Source organism: Crocodylus porosus, unplaced genomic scaffold (genome assembly GCF_001723895.1).
Source record: "Crocodylus porosus isolate Cpor-Errol unplaced genomic scaffold, CroPor_comp1, whole genome shotgun sequence".
Classification (NCBI taxonomy): Eukaryota; Metazoa; Chordata; order Crocodylia; family Crocodylidae; genus Crocodylus; species Crocodylus porosus.
The window spans coordinates 59,380,328-59,396,504 of record NW_017728907.1 but is presented as its reverse complement, the minus strand read 5'-3'; positions in this window follow the sequence as shown (position 1 = coordinate 59,396,504).

The following is a 16,177-nucleotide window of genomic DNA, read 5'->3' as shown; positions in this document are numbered from 1 at the left end:
TTCGAGTTACGCGCCATTTTTCCTGCAATGCACATGCAGCATCAAGTGAAGGAAACCTGTATGCACGGGAACTTCTTGAAATAGAAGCACTGAATTATCTTAATCCAGGGTTAGTTTTTTTCCGGGGGGTGGGGAGGGTTCCATTTCTATTTATCACTTGAGACAGAGGTAATATCAAAGGCCCTGTCCAAATGACCACAGACTTGCAATATGCCACATGCCGCACGTGCAGGCGTTTCCCACACTGCCACCGTTGGGGGGGGGTTGACCCTGGGTCAAAAAAAACCCACTCCAAAAAAAACCATGCACCACCCAAAACCGGAGCCCGGCTAGCCGGAGCCCCAATCCCACTGTCAGACAGGCTTCCTACCAGGATCCCAGCTAAGGCTGTTGGGGGCAATTGGGGGCCCCAGCCTCCCCTACCTCACCCAGGATACCCTGCCATGCACCGGAGCATGCATGGCACATTCCCCAGGGACAAGTAGCAGTGCAAGGTGGGCTGCCGCTACTTGCCCCCAGGGAAACGAACTTCTGCACTTATCTGGATGCACTCAAAGTGGTCAAAACGAAGTTTAAAAAGTTTGTCAGACATTCACGTATTGACTCATATTCATGTTTTTGTTTAGATTAAGGAGTGGTTTCCAAACACACCTTGCATGCTTCTTGGACCTCATTAACCAATGTTTTGCTTAGCAGCAGGCAAACAAAGCAAATTCCACCACTGGCTAAATGTTGAAAGAAGATTTAAAGATGTTGGGAAAAGTTTATGGCTCTCGCTGCTCTGCTCAGAGTCAGACTGACTGCCACATTTGGGGTCTGGAAGGAATTTATCTCCTTGGTCAGATTGGCACAGTCTAGGTGTGGTTTCATTTTCCACTGGAGTGGGGGGCATGGTCATCACTTTCTTAGATGTATCTCGACCCACCTTTGTCTTTCTAAGTGGTGTTGCCTCTCTCTGTCAAAGTTATAGTGATAATAATGAGAAATTGTTTATGCTAACATTTTAACTAATGTGTGTTTTACCATTTTGCTTTAAAAGCATTTAATATTGTATCACAAAAATATTCTTTACCTTTAAAATATCTTTTTACTATTGAAATAGGAAATGCTGCTTCACCAGCCTACGGCATACACCTCACATTCTGTGATGCATATGACATTTGTTAAGTGGTTAATCTGTTTAATTAGTATTTCCACAAGCGTCTAACTATTGTGCATTTTGAGAATTAATAGGAAATGAGCAGGTTCTGAATATCTTTCTGGCTGTGACTGGATATCCTTTTGGGATGGAGTTTCCGTGCATCCAGACAAACATAGCATTCCCTATCTATGGTTTGTTCCTGTAGTTTAATTTAAGTTCATTTGAATTCATAACTGAGTTTAATATAAAACTAAAATTTGTTTCTAGACTTTGATACTTTTAAAACCAAAATACAAACCAAGCAATTGTTGCTTTACAATACAATGCTGTATTATTCCAGGGGTTGGCAACCTATGGGCTGCAAGCCAGATCTGTTCCATAGAGCTGGGAAGCACCTGCTGCAACCTTTAATCTCTGTTAAAGTGCTTCCCTGCCCCTAAATATTGCCAGCTCCTGCTATATTTATATGGATGTGATGAATTTTAAACAAATTAAAAAATACAATCTTCTTAAAAACTACAAAGTGTGTTGCATCTTAAAGAGCCTGCTTCATTCTCTGCCACAGGGCACTTGGACACACCTTCTACTGCACAAGACAGGCTGCTCAGGAAAGTAGTGGATGTGCACGCACCATTATCACTTACTCACCCATGCAATAGCTCCTGACTGCTATATCCCATACAGCAGCACAAGTACATGTGTTGGGAATTAAGTGTTTCAGAATTCAAACCTGCTTTTTAAGTAACCACATTGCAGCCATTTTGCTCATTTAGAATCATTAAATTCCCGGACCAGCTCTGGTTCACACTAGAAAGTTTTAGCAGTGCTACTATGTGCAGCTATATGAGCAAAGGCTCAAATATAGACACTGTTATCCTTTTGACAATACAGATTATGATTTTGGGGAAAGTCCAGAGTCCAAAAAGAACTATTTTCCTGGTATAAGCTGTATCTCCATAACAGCGATTTTCTAGTGTACCTTTACCAATTTACCTGCATTGGCAAAACCTTTAAATTTAGGCAAGACTTCAATTGCTACTGATTCAGATATAAAATGTATACACACAATGTACCTTATCTATAATGTACAAGTATATTATAGCTGCTGATTCAACAGGCTGCCCCAGTCAAAGCATCTAGTTTTAGTTATAGCTGGTGTTTAACAAAGAACCCATTTTATAGGACAGCAACATTTTCCTTCCCAACTAAGTACCTTTCCATTGTTAAAGACAAATCTTTGATTGACTGTCAAATAAATGAGGTGTTTTGAAATATGTGTCACTTTACCTTCTGGGACTGAGAAAAGCAAATCCCAGAGTATCCCTCTGATTTCGTTAGTAGATGTTCTTTACCCACAGAGAAGAGCTCTGTTCAACCTGAAGCAACAGAAATATACCTTCATGTTTTAATAAAAAGAATGAAATATTATTTTAAATCTGCTGCCAAATCATCATAAGACAAAGTGAACATCTGTGGAACAGAATCATTCCATGTATGATGAAAGGCCTTAGTAATTCACTTGTGGCTTCACTAGCTATGAATTATGAGGTCTTTTCTTTGCTCATAGCATGCCTTCCATATTTCACAGATTCGTCTGGTTCCATCAATTGCTCTTTATTTACTCCATATAAGGTCTTATATTCTTCACAATTCCTTTTCATTGACAGGATTTATATGGCGAGAGATGGGATATACCATATGATGGAAATGTTGCTATAGTAAATATTTCTTAAGAAACATGCAACTGATGCATTAAATCTGTATACCATGATGGCATATAATTTAAAATTGCCCTGAAATGCCAATGCTTTTTCTAAAGATTTATCTTCTTTTATCCCTGGAAGCTAAGAAGTCTCCTTTGGTGTTTCCATTTTTTTCTGAGATTGTTGGCACAGGTGTGTAAATTAAGTAGCGACCCGTTGAACAGAGATGCTGATGTCTGTTGCAACTCCATTTGAGGCTTAGTTGGAAAACTCCCGTAGAGTGAATGTTTTGAAATATTCAATAAAGAATTGTATGTAGAGAAACTGGTTTCTTAACAGGTTTATATAGTAACCAATACTAATCCTTACAACCCAGCCACTTCAGACTGAGATGCAACCAAAATTTATCCTTGAGTCTACTTATCAGTTGGAGGAGGAGTTCCAAGCAGAACTCAAGTAGTGCTGGTTATGCAATAAGAAGATTTTAGAAGATAATATTAAAGAAACACAGCAGTATGCTATTAGAAGGCACTAAGCTATATCTTTTGATAAAGCGCAACAAAAGCACAATCACATATGGCCAGAAAAAGATCCAGGGTGTATTTAAAAAGTAAGCTGCCTTAATGACAATGTCCTAGCTAAATTCCAATTTCAGTAACTCAATTCCTGTTCCTTGATGTTCCCTTTGTAGTGTCATTTCAGTAAGTTTTATTTCCATTTCATAGATTTCATAGATTTCATAGATGTTAGGGCTGGAAGGGACCTTGTGAGATCATCAGGTCCAGCCCCCTGCCCAAAGGGCAGGAAGTCAGTTGGGGTCAGATGACCTCAGCAAGGTGAGCATTCAGGCATTTCTTGCACATGTCCAGAGTAGGTGCTGGCACCACTTCTGGGGGGAGTCTATTCCAGACTCTGGAGACTCAGATGGTAAAGAAGTATTTCCTTATATCCCATCTAAAATGGTCTTCCAGCAGTTTGTGACCTCGGGGTGCCCTGGCGAGCAGACATTCTCCCAGTTTCTGATGCACACCCCTTACATACTTATAGGCTATCACCAAGTCACCCCTGAGCCTTTGCTTCTCCAGGCTGAAGAGTCCCATTTCCTTCATAAGAACATGTAATGTTGCTGTTCACTGTTAAACATACCACATTTCACACAAGGGGGACCAGCATTTCAAGGGTTGAGAGCCCTACTCTACTAAACAGAACTTGTGCAGCTATTTAAGTTTGAAAAACTTTTTACAAGATTTCTGGATATATATAATTAGCTATCATGGCAGATTGTTATTCCAGTCAGTCCAACATCTTTAAATGAAGTTATTAACATTGTACACTTGAACTATGATTATAGTCCAATATAATTTTTTATATTTTTCCCACATAATGCTGTAACAGTTGAATTTCTGCATGAGTGCATCTATGCACAAACATACCATTCAGCTAAGACCCCAACAGCCAGATTTCCATAGGCAGCTAGTGACCGATGACCGGTGCTTGATCACTTGCATCACGTGAGTAATGAACATGGTCCAAAGGAACTCTTACCTGAAGAATTTGCCGCAGGCTTACTGAGCCTACAGGCCCACCAAGATTTGGGTTCAAAGGCTTGATGAAGATTTTCAACATTGATGTCACAAATGGGAAGACTTGCTCACCATGGAGGATTGTGTTTTACCAAGAAGTCAGGGAGAGTGAAGATTGGTGGTTGCCAGAGACAGAAGTAAGGAAAGCAAAAGGAGAAAACTCAGCAGATTTACCATCCTATTAATACTTTGGCTTCATGCTCTGGTCACAATCTTTATATCTGCACTACCTGTAGAAGGACTGTCACTTCAGAATTAGATTTTTATAGCCACTTGTAACAGTAAAAGACACACAGTAGCTGACCTGTTCTGACATTGTTGTCTTTTGAAGCAGCTGAATGCTGAGACATAGTCACCTATAGATGCAGGCACTTAGCCACATTGAATACAAGCTATTTGGAACAACATCCTTTGAAGCCTGAGAGGCTTGTAGTTTATTCTGAAAGACAACTAGGCTTGTCTCTTGTATGGATCAGCGTTTTTTGATGCTCCACTTGTACAGGGGAATGCTTCAGGAGAAGGTGAAATAAGCTTTTGGTTTAAAACAAACTTGTGCCCACTGGAAAGAATGAAATGGGTTACCAGTACTGAGAGGTAAAGCAATGCATTCTCCCACCTCATTGAAGACTATAATGAAGTAACTGTAATCTATTGAAAGTGCAAGGAGTACATTTTAGTTTGCATGAGTGCAAGTTCTCCCATGTGTAGGAGGTTGGAACGAGGCCTATGCACTACTCAGGTCATCTTTTGTCCCTTGGCACTGGGGTGAATTTTACCCTGCAATCTCAGGTGCTGGTTATGTCCGTAGGAGTCATTTACTGTGGAGCTCTGCAATAAAACATCAACATCTATACCTGCAATGCTGTCAGAACAGAGTGAACTAATTAACTCTGCTGCAGGTTAGTGCTTGTAAATACAAGTACTATCCTGCTGTAGAGTTCTTTACTCTACAGCAACACATGTGTAGACACTGACAGGGCTGGCTGGGACACTGAGGGTGCTTCACTGCATGGGCTGTCTGCTGGCTAGCCCCGCACTGAAGCACCCTCCTGCCCCAGCCAGCCCCTCTGCACCACACTGAGCCAAATCAGAAGTCCTAACTTGGCAGGCTGGTGCCCTGGGCCCCCTGTCAGGCAAGGCTGCTCCGATCAGGCTAAATGTGCTGTGGTCCTGGGCACATGTAAATGGAGCACCTGGAGGCAATAAACTCCAGCATAATAAGTTCCAGAGTTTATTGCTTCACCTTAAAAGCACGTGTATATGTGCCTGCTGAGTACCTGGTATTCCTGTTGTAGTCTGTGGGAGGAGTTGTGGCTCTGTTACATCTCTTAAGATTAGGAAAAACTTGCTGCCTTATATCTTACAATTAATGCTAGCTGCAACACATGCAAAAGATTTATAGGATTTGTGTTTTTCTTTAAAGCAGCTTCTGTGAAAAGTTCATAATGTTTTCCAGGTTTTTTATCAACATCATGATCCTTTGAGACCCCAAAGGAAAAGATACTGTAGCAGGGAAGCAGGAGCTGATAACCTGGAGCACAATCTCTTCCTTACATCCTCAGAATTGATGGATTGCAGCACCTGAGCCTTGATCAAATCTTTAAAGAGCAAAGAAGTTGCAATGAAAGATGGCTTGTGTCTATAGTAACCAATACTTTATTAAGTGAAGTGAGGGGAGATACCTTTGAATTTATCAATAGGGCATTCAAGTTTTGCAGCTCTGAATAAAAGTCTTTATATGGATGATGTTGGTAACAGTGATGCAAAGAAATTTAATGATATGGATATGAAAGGTTCTGATGCAAGGACTGATTTTGATGATTATTTGTTTGTATCATTTGATTACATTACACTGTTGATTAGTCAAGCAGGTCACAATTGTGCTGGGTGCTGTACAGTTATATGATAAAAGATAGTTTATGCCCTCAAGAGTTTACAGTCCTAGATAGGCCTGATCATCCAAATACTCCTTTTGTTAAAGTTAAGCCTTAGTTTAAGTTGAAGTTGTTATGTGAAATGAACAGGAAAGGGAGAAAATACTACAAGGTCATTTTGCATAGACCAGAAGTGTGCATGTATAAATTGTTTGCAATTACAGTTTGGTATTGTCTTTTGTGTCTTATGATTTATTTGCTTACTGGAGATAGTGTGTAGTAATACCATCACAAGGGAAATATTTATTATCTACATTCTCAGTTCTAATACAATGACAAAACAAAAAAGTTGAAGATAGAAAAATACTAATCAAAATATCTAGTCAATGGGACACTTGTCTCCACTAGGACAAGATTGTTCCTTCCAGTTTGTTCTCTAATGCTCTACCTGCCATCCTCCCTTGAGATGCAGTCTAATAGAACACAGTGCCCAGAACTTCTTGAAATGCATCTTCAAATTTTCCACTTGCAATTTCATCTAATTATTTATAACCCTTGCACTGTCCTAAATAATTTCTCTCCCTTCAAATACTTGCAAATTGTTATGCAATTCCCCTTAGTCATTATTCTGACCAAGCCATACATATTTAATACTTTTTAATCTTTCCTCATAACTTAGTCTCCACCGGCTCTCAAAGACAAGGTCAATGCAATTATAAAAAGACATTCTGGCTGAAATAACAATATGCTTTCCTTGTATTATCTGCACAGGAAAACAGGGATAATGTGATACTTTTTAATGAATATTATATTTATTGGTGCATCAGTTACTGTTGCTGTTTCATTGTATTGAACTTTTGGGCTCCACCCTCTGGATAAAATTGGTATAGCTCCTGTGTAGACAATGGAGAGGATCTGTCCTTTTTTATTTCTAAAGATGTAAAAATTTGTTCATGAACCCAGGCTCTTCAGTAAACTACTGATCTGAAAAGACAGGTGATGAAAATGGAGCTGTGAATTGGATGAGTGGAAACTTACACAGCACAGAATCAAAGCATTCCACTGTTTTAGGTACAGCACAAACGGGAGCACCGAGAACTACCCAAATGTGCACAGACATATTCAGCGCATCTACACAAGTGCATCCACACTGACTGCTCAGTAGCCAAAAAACAAACTGTGCAATAGAGCATCATAGCATGGACAGTGCTAATATGCTACTGCCCAGTATGATTAGGCTACTGTGCAGCAGCATCACCTAAAAGACATTTAGTAAAGCTACTGCACAGTAACTCTGGTTACTGCAAATTTATTTACTAATTGTTAATACAAGCACTAAATAAATGCTCAATAATGATTGTGCAGTAGCATCTTGTTTAGGCGCGCCCACTGAGTCATAGCCGGAGATAGCAGAGAGGCAGATAAGACTACAATTGTTGTTTGCATTTGTGCATGTTATTTATAAACCAAAGAGAAAAGTCAGGAGTCATTGCCTGGGTTCACTTGGCATTTTTGGATGTAAATTCAAACCAGGCCAGTAGTAGTTAAGGATATACAATGGAATTTTACACCGACTGAGGTATAATAAACCCCTTTAAAGGAAACTTTGTTAGAAGTGAGCCTGTACATAAAGAACCATTCCACCTGCCTTCATTTTGTCTCACACATAAAATATTAGAAATACTAATGACAATTCTAGCCCAGCACCTCCCAGCTACTGTACAATGTTAGCAGAATGTAACTACTCTTCTTTAATAGAGACCATCAGGCACCATTTATCCAATAGTACACTTTGTGACAGGCTCTAGACAACATTCCCAACCTAAGTTTTTCTTGGAGCCTCTTGAGTAGTTAAGACCATCCAAATACATGTTCCCACATACCCATTCATACACTCCGGGTTCAGACCACCACTAGCAACACTTAGTGAACTTCTAATGATCCAATAATAAAAATATAGATAGTGGCAGTCAGTAATGTGTTTCCTTCAACAGTCAAAAGAAAGAAAACATTTTAAAGTTGTTATAAGCACTTAAAGAAACAGAAGACTCCAACTTGCAGCTTCTGGATGTTAAGCCTGAACCTTCCCAAAGACATCCTCCCATTTTCTCTCTCTCAAACAGCCAGTTTAAAGCTCTTCTGACAACATGTGTCATAGGAGAGGAAGCTGAGCATACTTTAAACTTGTTGTTCACCACCCTAGCCCCTTTCATACACCAGTATAGCCTTTGAAAATGCTGCTGGCTGCCACTGAAGCTGCAGCATCTGTCCTTTCCTACAGTGGAAACTTCCATTTACATGTTATCATTTTTCTGTTTTTTCCCCAAATAAAAATGAATCTGCTTATCATCTTTACTGAAGTTTAATAAGCAAGTTATGGTGATGTATTTAGAAGCCTCCTGCAGGCTTGGCTGCAGTACAACAGCAGCAATGGTTATATACAGGGGTTCAAGCAAGGACCAGATGCAAGGAGTGCACACATAATACAGAGATGCTCAGACTTGCGGGATTAAACCATTCCTCATGCTGTAAGCTCTATAGCCATGCACTATAAAAATAGCTGCACTAAGACACAAAGCCTCAGCAGACACAGTCAAAATAACCTTATACAGTGTCTGAAAAGTGCAGCTTTCCAGGAGGGCAGGATTTGTTGAGTGCTAAAATAGGGCTCCATTACAAAGCGTTAATCCTCTGCAGGAAGGAGCTAGACAACCTTTAGCTGTTGCTCAGCTGCATAAATTTGGGAAAACACCAACAAATTTACAGTTTTCATTCAGCCTTTGGACCTAACATTTTGCCTATGGAGCAATTCTATTTCCTACATTGGCAGAAGTATTCTGTGGGTTTTGTCCATATTGTGGGAATTGGTCTTTCATTAATCTCCCCACCCCTACCCAAGCAGCAGAAATACAGACCTCCCAGCAGGAGAATTTGAAACACTCTTGTATTTCTGAGCCTTTTAAATTGGCAAAACCAATTTCACTTTTGAGGATTATTGATCAAATACCTTATATCAAGAGAGGTGAAGTGCACAAGGGGAGAAGATGAAAGATGAACTTCAGTCAGTCCCATCTTGAAGATTAAGCTGAATAAGTAAATGCTTATGTCTCAATTTTTTAAGACCTCTTAAGCTCTGCCACTGATGAGCAGCCTGACAGGAGAAGAAACACACTGTACTGCCTGATCCACTTACTACATCCAGTGAGTAGAGCAGAAAAGAAAACGGACTTTCCTCAGCTTGAGACCTTCACAAACCCTAAAATTATCCCTGCTCAAAGACTGACATTTGGAGATGCTGCACTTTATGCTTACACTGGTATGTCCACTTTCATATTCCTAAAACCTCAAAGCACTTTTTAACACTTCATCTAATTTTTTATATCATTGTCTCAGTGAAGATATATGTAGGGTCATTTTAGCCATCACTGAAACACATCCTCCTTCAGATAAAATGCACATAGTGGACACATCTACATGTACTATTACTGTGCATGAATAAACTCTGGAGCTTATTGCTGTGGAATTTATTGCTTCTGGGTGTGCCATTTGTATGTGCACCCGGGAGCAATAAACCCCACAGCAATAAACTCTGGAGTTTATTCATGCACAGCACTTTGAACCAAGTAGGAGCAGCCCAGGCTGGCAGGGGACACCAGGGGTCAGCCTGCCAACTCTGGGCTGCAGCCCCCAAGGCCACAGCCTGCCAAATCAGGACTGCAGTTCTGCAGAGGCGCTGGCTGGTGCATGAGGGAGCTTCAGTGTGAGGCTAGCCGGCAGGCAGTGCCCCATACTGAAGCCCCCTCATGCCCCAGGCAGTGTCTACACATGCACTGCTGCAGAGTTTTTTTACTCACATCAGGCTAGTACTTGTATTTACAACTACTATCCTGTTGCAAAATAAATTAGTTTGCTCTGGTCTAATAGGGGTGCACGTGTAGATGCCATGGTGTTTACTGTGCAGCTAATTAGTCAACTGTGCACTGAATGTCTCATGTGAATGTCAGATCTACTTGTCATTTATTTCAGGTCCTTAACTTCTGATCATGTGCAATTGTTCACAGCAGCAATAAAATATAATAATGTGGCATTGTCTCATGTCAGGTTTTAGATTCTTCCACCTAGAAAAACATAGGGCCTGCTAACTCTGTGCAGCAACTTTGTGGAGCATGCCAGAGGGAATAAATATCACACAATGTTGCTTGTTTCAGTCATGCTTGGCCAAATGAAGTAAAAAAAATTACACAAGGCCTTTTATGTCTTTATTAAAATTCATTCAAAGTCCTGGCTTGAGTTTCACCAGTTCAAATCATTTCATTGTTTTCAAAGCTTTAGTTAGACCATTAAAAAAAAGTCAGATTTCAGGAAAACAGGAAACGTCTAATGAATAAATTGAAAATCATTACTACAGTAACCCAGGCTTCATTGTGAATGTTACAACAAACTCCGTTTTGTTTTACTATCAAAAAAGCAAACTTAGAACTGAGGCCTGGCCTACTTCAACTGGGTCTCTCAGTAACAGAGTAAGGTTTTGAAATGTGCCCCTGCCATACTAGAGAGTTTATTGTTTTTAAGATTGCAATCTACAGCTTCTGGTACCACAGGGGGTACAAAATCCTTGGCTCTAAATTCTCTTTTAACAGGGAAGCCCAGTTGGATGTGATATATGAATTTCCCATAATTGCCTGCATATCTATTACACACAGGAAAATTGCCCAGATACAGGGATAGTTGTACTGTAATTGCACACATAATGGGCAGCTAGATAGATAAGATCATAAATACACATACTTCTGTACCCTGGGAAATCTATGCCAAACATAGACTGGATCCTGCCACTGGATCCAAACAGAATGTTTTTCTTTGAGTTCTCCTGAACCCCTAAGAAACTGCTGCAGAAAAGGGGACCAAATGTAAGTGGTCTGTTGGTGTTGTGCTTGCTTTTTCTCTCCTTCCAATTCTGTGTATTTTCCTTCCTAATTGGATGTTGTCTACTCAGTTCAGCGGAACATATGGTCCCAATGTGTTGCCATTAGCACAGGAAGTGTAGTGATCCATAATGTGTTAGAATTCATATTTGGGGTAAAAATAAATGACAAAGCTTCCTCTCTGTCACTGCCAGTAACCCCATAGTATGAAATCACTTCTGTTCAAGTAACATCTCAATTGAGGAAGTAGGGTAATGGGACCAAACTAAAATGTATAAAGCTCAGGAACTATGTTAGATATTCTTGATCACCTTCTGCTGACACATTATCTATAACCTAGATGTCTGTATGTATGGAATAGCTAACCTTTGGAACACTTAACTCTGTCAGGGCTAACATCAAACATAAGGACTTAGGTCCACCACTAACTAGTAACTCTAAAATTTCCAGGCAGATTTGGAAAAAAACCCACTTTCATTCATCATAATTTTGTGAATGGGCTGAGAGGTTTTCCACAAGAACAGTGGATCCAGCCCTATGAGAAGAACTCCCTTTCAAGTGTCCAGCAACTTGCAAAATCAGGTCCACTGACGACCACTGGTTCTATGGAACCTTGCCCATTCCAGAGACCAAATATATGAAAATTAAATGTATAATTTTCATATATTTAGTCTCTGGAATGAGCAAGGATCAATAGAGCCAGTGGTCCTCAGAGGACCTGATTTTGCAAGTTGCTGGACTCCTTTCTGTTATCCCCCCTATCAAAAACACCAAAATATTAGCAGAACATTTTATTTTATGCAAGAACCTGGTAAAGGAAAAGACTTGTTGTAGGTACTTATGAGTGAAAAATGTACAGGAATGGATGCATTCCTCCTTTTTGTCCTTAGTACAAGAAGAAAGTGGTGGGGTGGGGGGAATAAAATGGATGGCATTTTACATTTTAGTCAAGGAAAGCAAATACCCCTTTAAATAGTGTGTAGTCACCCAGTGAAATTCATGCTGCAGGGAGTCATAATGTCAAATGCTCCTGCTAGATTTAAAAAAAAGGCTTGACAGGTTTATAACCAGCACCATTTGTACCAGTAGAAGCTCCAATAACACTAAGGGAGTCAAGTTTCATGCTTCAGGGTGTAAACCGATAACCACAAGAGTCAGGAAAAACATTTACTTTCTATGTATGCCATAGCTCAGTAGACTGGTTGCATGATGGAAGTTCTTCACCTCACTCTGATACATCAGGTATTAATCATTTTTGGCAGCAGGTTACCAGGCATCATGGCTCAACAATCATGTCTTGGACCAGCATGGTAAATCCTATGTTACAGTAAAAAACTAAAAATATATTTTCAGGAAACAAACCTGGGGGTCCCCGGGTGCCTATAATTCATCTTGATGGTGTACATGTAGCATTGTGTGTTCCTGCATATGATGTTAATTTTAATATCATGGTCTGTGGTTTTCTGCCATAATGATGTATTAAAGCCATGTTAAAGAGGTCCTTCCAATAAAAACAAAAGACTGGATTGATGCTTGATCATACTTAAGCTCAGAATCATACACACATGTCCAGTCACTATAAATGCATAGAGGGAGCCTATTCAGGTGATCACTGAAAACGCTTCAGAGTTTTTTTCCATTTATATTGTTAATTATGCAAATCTGTGAAGTGTGTGTGGGCTTCAGTACCTTCACTTGTAGGTACTCAGCATCTCTTGAAGTCAAGCCACATATTAAGTGTTTAAATATGGATTTAGATGCCTAATTTTAGGCACCCAGTTCAGCTGAGAATTCCTATAACCAAGTTGCCCAAAGTGGCTGGAGAGAGGACTGAAGATCCAGGCCTTTAAAAGTATTTCTTCTCTATGTGTTGCTCTCCTTCCTCTGAAACGAAAGTCATCTACATGGAGAAATAAATGCCTTATTGTTGGTTTGTTTCCCTACACCACTGACAGCAAAGCGATTCCGCCCATCATGTGTTTCTGAAACAGGAAGTATGATTTTTTGTTGTGACTACATGTGAGTTTCAAGGAGTGGGCTATGGAAAACAGCTGTTCGTTAAAAAGCAAGTGAAGGTGCAGAACTTTTGCAGTATACTTTTGTTTAGACTGCAACCTACTGGGTGCAGCTAAAAACAAGCAAGCTTGGGTGCTAGTAGCAATCTGGTCACAGCAATATGGAGTCCAGTACAGGGTATTTTACCGTCTTAGCCCATCATGGTCTCTGCTCCCAGTATCTGACCTAGCTCTGTACTGTCTACTCTCCTGTTCTGTACTAATATAGATGTACCTCAGTTGCCATTTCATAGAATCATAGAAAATTAGAGTTGGAAGGGAAATCAGGAGGTCATCTAGTCTAGTCCACCCCGTGCTTAAAGCAGGACCATCTCCAGCTAAATCATCCCAGCCAGGGCTTTGTCAAACCAGGCCTTTAGAAACCTCCAAGGATGGAGATGTTCACCGGTTCCTGGAGAAGCCTCTCTTTATCGTGCAAGGCATATTCATTTTTCCTATTTTCAGCCTGGGCACATGTGCAACCATATCAATCTTGACCTTTGGTGTGCCAACGAAGTCACAGATGGAAAAGGATGGAAGCAGAATGGAAGACAAAGGGAATTGAATGAAAAATAACAACTCTTCTTTACAGGGCTACTATTTTGTACTAAAATAAGAATTTTCATTGGTCTTTTTACTGTAGATTTGGGACCTATAAATTAGCACCTGAGTTGCAGTTATCTCTGCACTAGTTTCACTGCACTGTAAGCGATAGCATTGTTTGTTTATGTTTGCAAAGCCGCAGTGACTTTTTAGGCAGAGCTGCCCTAGGCAAATTGGACAAATTGATTTGGCAGCAAGTTCCCAGGTTTAGTTTTTAATGTTTAAAAAGGGTTCCATGTTAACAGAGATAAAAATAAGCACTTGAAATGACTGCTTGGGGATCACAAGATGCACATAGCACAAATTGTGGCATGGAACATTCAGTGCTCTGTGGTATGGGGTTTGGTATCTGAAAGCTTCAACATCTGCTTCCTTCTGCTTCTTTTAGTCTCTTATGCAATCCACAGCCAGTTGTCCATATTCTAACCTGAGCTTCTTTTGCTCATGTTGTGGACAGGCTAATTGAGATATAGAATCATGCCTAAGTCATGGCAGTCATACTGAGGTGGTTGGCAAAATCATGGCAATCATGAACCACACTGTATGATGGGGATACATACATATATAACTATGTGATTTATGGCACCATAGTACCTATGAGTCCCTACAGCTGCTACAACTACCCAAACACTGTACTAGCAACCAGAATCTCCTTACTTGCTGAATCTCCAGCAAGAATTGTTTGGGCTTTGGTTTCAGTAGCACCCATCTAGATTAACTACACCATATGAGGAAAGGTAACAGAATGTGGCTCCTAGAGTATAACCCACATGCCCTCCCTTTCCCTGTCCTCCTCACTTCTTTAAAATATCTTGAGAAAAGGAAAACCAGCTATCACAGGCTATCATTGTTTGCCACTTTTAGATCCCACATTCTCTCCCATCCTCTCAAAGGGCAAAAAGCTAACTTGGGAATTTGTAAGGAAGATGGGTAGAGTCTGCTAGACTTCGCAAACCCTTCCTCTTCCATCTCTCATTAAGTACACAGAGGGCACATCTACATGCACAAAAGATCTGGGAGCAATTTACTGTCAAGTAAATTACTTGAGAGCAAACACTTTCAGGCACATGTCTATATGTGCAGGGTTGCGGGAGCTGATTTGCTGCTCCTAGCAGCAGACTGCTCCTGGTACCTGCGGTCCTGCAACCAACCTCTTCCCCTGGGTGCTAGCCCAGAGGCCAGGAGTCACAGGACCCAGGCTGGGAAAACCTTATCTTCCAGCCTACGCCCCATGGTTGTGGGACCTGTGCTGGGAGCCTGAGCCCTGCAGTCATGGGACCTAGGCTGGGGGATATTTAATGCCAGCACCAGCTCAAGGATCTCCCAGCTGTGGCCTAATGATTGTGGAGTTGGGGCTGGGAGCTCCCTGCTGCTGGGGCAGAGGAACATTGTTCCTGCTTGGGCTCCAGTGGCAGAGCCCAACCTGGCAGCAGGCAGCTTTCAGGGGCAGAGAGCAATGTCCCAGGCCCCTGCTGCCCAGCTGACCAGGAATACATTTGCTCCCAGTCAAGTGTACATGTGCACTGCTGCACAGTTGCTAATTACAAGTAAATTTGCTACTTGCATTTGCAGGTAGCAAACGTACTCATGATTAGAACCAAATACTTTGCAGCAAGTATCTGCATGTGTAGACGTGGCACTTACTGCACAGTAATTAGCTGTCCTGCACAGTGAAGTGTCTTATGTAGGCGTGCCCAAAGAGAACACAAAAACAAAGAAATTGCTTTTATTTATTACAGATCTAATGAGTTCTTCCCTTCTTGAGCGAGGACACTGGCTTTCACAAAGCAAGGCCCACTTACTTATGGGAGTATTAACACACAGCAAGTTGCATGGGAAACACACAGCCAAAAGCCCTGCACCCCTCGTTACCAAAGAAATGCAGGAAGGAGACTAAATTTAATTTTTTAAGTGTTGTATTGTTTGTGAAGTATGTGGGCTAAACTCTGCTTCCAGTGGCACTGACATAAATTTGAAGTAAGCCGCTCAAACTGAAGTCCCAAGCCCAGCAGGCAAGCTCACCCTGGTATAACTGAGAGAGGAATTTAGCCAAAACTTTTCAGTGACTGTCATCAAATGCACAACTCTGGTTTGTAACCCCCTGTTTGGAATTGGTGCCAACCACCAGATTTCCACACTCCTAACATCTGCTTAACTATCAGCTGCTATCCATGGACAGATTCATAGATTCATAGATTCATAGATGCTAGGGTCGGAAGGGACCTCAATGGATCATCGAGTCCGACCCCCTGCATAAGCAGGAAAGAGCGCTGGGCCTACATTACCCCAGCTAG